The sequence below is a fragment of the Oxyura jamaicensis genome, chromosome 2 (genome assembly GCF_011077185.1).
Source record: "Oxyura jamaicensis isolate SHBP4307 breed ruddy duck chromosome 2, BPBGC_Ojam_1.0, whole genome shotgun sequence".
In the NCBI taxonomy this organism is placed as follows: Eukaryota; Metazoa; Chordata; class Aves; order Anseriformes; family Anatidae; genus Oxyura; species Oxyura jamaicensis.
In genome coordinates, this window is record NC_048894.1 from 156722506 (window position 1) to 156727665 (window position 5160).

At 43.8% G+C, this 5160-nt stretch overlaps 1 long non-coding RNA gene across 2 annotated transcripts; it reads right to left on the reverse strand.

The window, feature by feature from the left end:
• Positions 1 to 248: 248 nt before the first annotated feature.
• Positions 249 to 4154, reverse strand: LOC118162867. 2 transcript variants are annotated; one of them, XR_004748683.1, is made up of 3 exons: positions 4042 to 4154; positions 3836 to 3924; positions 249 to 434 (listed from the first exon to the last, which is right to left on the reverse strand). It is a non-coding gene; the product is annotated as an uncharacterized LOC118162867 (long non-coding RNA). The 2 variants fall into 2 exon arrangements; XR_004748682.1 differs by lacking the exon at positions 249 to 434 and having other exon boundaries at positions 2353 to 3924.
• Between the last annotated feature and the right edge of the window lie 1006 nt (positions 4155 to 5160).

The following is a 5160-nucleotide window of genomic DNA, read 5'->3' on the forward strand; positions in this document are numbered from 1 at the left end:
ATTTAAAGTCTGAGGAATGAGTCAGATAGCCTGCTAAACAGAGAGGCCAGACCTTGAATCCCTACTCTGCCAGCAGGGAGAGGCACCCCTTGGGAAACCATTTGAGTCCAGTCCTTACTGTTCCCAATTGGCTGTATAGGAAAATTGGACTTTGTAGAATGCAGAGAAGGGGATTCAAGTTTGTCAGTGCTCTCCTGGACAGCTTTTTCAGCTCTCAAAGCTGTGTTTCACTGAAAGGCACCGATTTATTGAAGCCAAAGTGCTTCTCGTGTATCCTTTCTGATAGGAAGATGTTTAAGTCGATTCTCTGATTAGGTCAAGAGAAAGAAACCTGAATCAAAAGTTAGCTGTTTGTTGTTCCAGTTTCTGAAGATAAAGGGTTTTGGAAATCCAAAATTCTCCTGATCATGATTCCAGAAGTAATAAACAATTATCTGGGGAAGGAAAGCAAAAGAAAACCACAAGTTTAGACTTGTTGGATTTTTTATTTCAATTTAAGTCTTGTAAGTTTCTCATTTCTTTTTTAAAGCCTGATGTACAGCTTCAGATTTTTTGAGAGAATTTGTAAGAGAAAATAAATAAATAAATAAATAAAAGCAAAGGGAAGATTCTGTCCCTTTTCTTACAGATAGCAAACAAACAAACACGAGCACAAGCTGGAATACAGAAATCAAATGATTTGATTAAGGATATGATGACAGAGAAGAGTTGAAGCTCTTCAGGTCTTAGTACAAAAATGCAAGGTCTACTGTCCTAGGACTAAAGCTAATTCCCAGTTATTCCAATTGGATAGCTTGTCTTTATGCTCTGACATCCAAAGTAGCAGAAATAATAGTAGCTGTTGCCTTTCCCCTTGTGTTATCACCTAGAATAAGTGACTGATACGGTTTTGTGGAAGCACTCTAGACTTGGGATATAGACCTTGTTTTGAATCCTCCAGTCTTACCAAATGAAAGGCTGAGTGAATCTGTCTTCCATCTGATTTTGACTCTGATCATTTGTGGATGTAGGGACTAGCAGGCATATTGCTGATTGATTTGGCCCAGCAGAACTACAACCCCATGCTTATTGTTTTATTTCATTGCAGACAGCTGCCCTGTCGCTTGCTGCACAGTTTATATTTTGGGATATTATTGCTGTCATGGATGGAATACAACAGGCACCTTGTAAGAGGAGTGATATTAAACCTGAAATATTGTCACTGGTGACAATAAGTGAAATCCTACTTTACAACTGAAAAATCAGAAACATCCCAACTTATGAAGGAGGGTTGTTCTGGCACAACCCTTCCCTTGGTGTAATTATAGATGAAGGCTGGAATCCAGCGTGGTAGCAGCTGCTGACTGGCACTGTAGTCCTGCTTTACAGTTTGCGAGCAGTCACTGAACATATGCATATTCATAAGCAGTGTGTCAGGAGCGGTGATAAGAGGCTGAGAGAGACTCATTTAATAAAACCCAATCCACACTTCCACCAGCCCAAGCAAGGGTCTGATTGCAACTGGAAGAACCCCAGCGTGGGAGTGGAGGGAGAGGTGAAGTGGCATGACTTGGCATGGAGAATAACGCTTCACTGCATGCCACAAAGCGAGTCCCAGAGCTCTACAGAGAGGTAATGGCAGTGCTGCAGTTAAACAACACAGCTGCTTGTAAATAAATAGTAGTCAGATGAGGACTTTCAAAGGAATGAGTAAGCAAAAGGCAGAGGTTATTTTTTAGTTCGTGGAGCGAGCCCATGTGGGAAGGATGGAGCTGAAAAAAGCCAGAAACAAATGTCTGTCTTCAGCTCCCATGTAGGAGAAGTTGCCCTCATTCAGTGGTAGCTGGCAATACCTGTTGTTAGCACTGTCCATGCACACATGCTTGCTCAGGGCTGCTCTTTACACCGAGGTCCTGCAGACTGGACCCCCCAGAGACATACACTCCACTGTGTCAAAGCAGAAACCTGAGGCAGAGTCATCAACAAGTCCTTGAATCATCCAAAACCAGGGAGGAAGGAGTCAGCTGTTCCTAACAAACTTAGCTCCTCTGAGGTGCATCTTCTTGTGGCTCTGATGGACAAGGCTTAGTGACAGGACTCAGTACATCAGGTGGACGGTTGATGATTTTGAAGGTCTTTTCCGACGTAGATGAGTTTGTGATTATTTCTTGCCACTGGTCAAGATCCTTGGACTCAGGAACATGCTATCAGCTTATATTTGCCATGGACACGAACCTTCAGAGACAGCATGTGGTGCTGCACACCCGCCCCATGAAATTTCTGCAAAACCCTAACAAACATGTTCAATGCAACCTCTACACCCTGCCCATATTCCCTGCGCACTTCATATTGCACATTCTCCCAGGCTTTTTGTGAGGGCTGCTCTAGCGGTAAACGAGGGGGAAGGCAAGCAGGAACAGCCGTGGCATCGAGGTACCAGCCTGCCACACGGAGAGGCCAAACACACAGCTTGCACCCAGCAGTAGCTCCTCTTTATTACTGTGGATATAGGAGCAGCACTTCGCTCTGGCTGGGGCCCCGTTGCGCTGGGCTCTGTGTACACACATAACGAGGCAGTTTAGGAGGGACTCATCAGCCAGACGTAGCCATCTGTGATTGTCACCCTGAATTCCCTCTGCAATCAGCAGCCATTTCCAGAGGGTAATTCCTCTCGTCCTAAAGTAGCCAGCTAAGTAACAAGGGATGAATCATGTTTTAAACTGCCTGCTTTTCTCCCTCTACGGAGGGGGCTCAGCAGTAGATGTCTACAATGCATTTCTTTACATGTATTAGAGATGAATCACATATTCTGCTCCTTTCACATTTGGTGAAATTTCGTGCAACAGCATTTGTGGCGGGCCATACAGTGAATAAGTGGCAGATGACTGTTTTGCTGCCTGTTCCCAAGGTACTAAATTCTTCCAAGACTGCCTTTCTTCTTCCCAGGAAGTCTTTTCAATCCAAGCATCTCAAAACAAGCTCTGAGCATTAGCTTTCCAAAGCACAAATTGGGGCTAGCAAATTGATGCTGGTATTGGGCAGGATGGCTGGGAGAGAGAATTGTGAAATGCCTGCAGGGGCTTTGAGACAGAGCTTGGCGTGGGCAGCAAGCACTGCTAACACCTGGGCAATCCCTTCACCTTGTTGGTAAAGCTGGGGCTCCCTTTTATTGCATTCAAGTGGCACATTCTGAAGAGAAATGGCTATGTTAACTGCCTGGGATGTTCCTTTCTGATAAGTCCATTCCAGAGCTGCTTGGCAAACGGCTCCCTTTCCAGGCCACACAGACATTTTTAAATATCCCCAGGCACTCGCTTGCTGCCTAAGAAGAAAGCCACTGTCCCAGCCACATGCTCACCACCGCTAACATCACTGCAGCCCAGAGCCCTGTTATGTACCAAAACAATCACAAAAGTATCTACTCTAGTTCAAGGGAACCAGAACTGGGGATAAGTCTTAGTATGAGGACAGTGTGGGATGATGAGAGCCTATTGAAGTGGAGAGGAAGAATTTTAATTTTTTTACATGTCTTTTTTATTGGTTTGCCCTGATGAGCCTAGCTAATTTTGGATCCTTGGAGCAGAAAAGAGCTCCTTGAGACTCTTCAATATGTAAGTTTAAAGAATACAGAATTATCCACAGGACTACTTAGATTATATACATAAATAATTTTTCGCTTTCCTTATCACTTCTTAATAGCATCGCATGCAATCTGTGCTCTGAGTTGGCTATAAGTGGAAGAGAATTACCTCCTCCACCAGCAGCTATGGCTTGCTGTCTCTTCCTGCCCTTTTCAAAAATATGCTTTCAGTCTGAAAAGTCCAGAAAAGTGTCAAAGCACAGTGCTGAGTCCTACCTCTTTGCAAATCAGCCAGTGAGTTGCAATTCCCTTTCATCTTCATTTCAGAGCCTATGGAAGGTGCTGTGCTTAGATTCTGGGATTTACTGTAGAAAAAAATAATAATAATAATAAAATAAAATCACATCAAAGCTGTCATTCCCTCTGGCAAGTAATTGTATTACAGATGCATGAGGTGTGCTCTAAAGTCTCTCCCCATTTACTTCTCTATCTCCTGCCTGCCGCAGATTTCTCTGGTGCTCATCCGTAATGAATTCTGCTGTTTCATGGAAATGACCCATGCTGGGCTACACCGGAATGGTGATGTCTGTTTGGATTACCATGGGGAAAGTGCTAATGAGAGGTGGCAGGGCTATTATGGAGGCGAGTGGCTCTGGGGAAGAGCTGTGTTTCAGCTGAGCACACCTGGGATGCCCACGGCTGACAGCGATCGCATTATGCAATTAAAAAGCAAAGTTCAGAGAGTGTCAAGCCACGTGGCGCTCGGTCTGTGAAGCATCTCGAAGAGCCTCCTTCACATCCCATTTATTGTGGTAAGGATATAGCTTGGGAGTGACATCCCTTTTCACTCTTCCCCCATTGCAAATAGGATGCACAAAACCAAGTCCATTCTAACCAAGTACAATTCCTGCTAAACACTTTCAATGAGACTTAAATGTTCTATGCAATCAGCAGATTGTAGCTGTAACTCTTCGCTTTAAACTTGCCAAAAAGTCGTTGGCAATACTTAATACCTAGACTGGACTTAAAGAAGATGGGTCCTGTAGGGAACAGAGGGTGTTAGTATAGCTCAATGGGGTGGGAGGTCTTTCCTCTGCAGCATAAGCTTGGATATAAATCCAGGACTAGGAAGCTGAGCATAGATACAAGCAGACTAAAAATACCATACAGACGTAGGTTATTAGGATAAATAACCATGAGGATAGACTGCCTTTTCTATCAGCTCAGGCCTTTCTGAGAAGGCTGGGAGCATTTCGCAGGATATATTGTTACAGAAGAACTCTCTGTTGGGTAGATATAAGAATTGTTGGGAGAATTTAATAACCTGGATCGTGAAGTAGGTCAGGCCAGAGTTTGCAAAAGTTAGGAGAGGCTGTTATGAAGTCAGCAAGTGTTTTCTAGCTTTGCAGTCTCTTCAGGCTGCATAGAAATGGTTGGTTCAGATATGAAGCCTATGATCTGTAAAGACATTTTGAATGAACCATTTCAAAATGACCCTGCACTTTGCCAAGACCTCTTCTAGCGCAGATGAGTAAAATCCACCTCTTCTTTCATTAAAGTCCACTTATTCTCTTGCTTTTCTCGTCCGCTTTTTTGTTTTG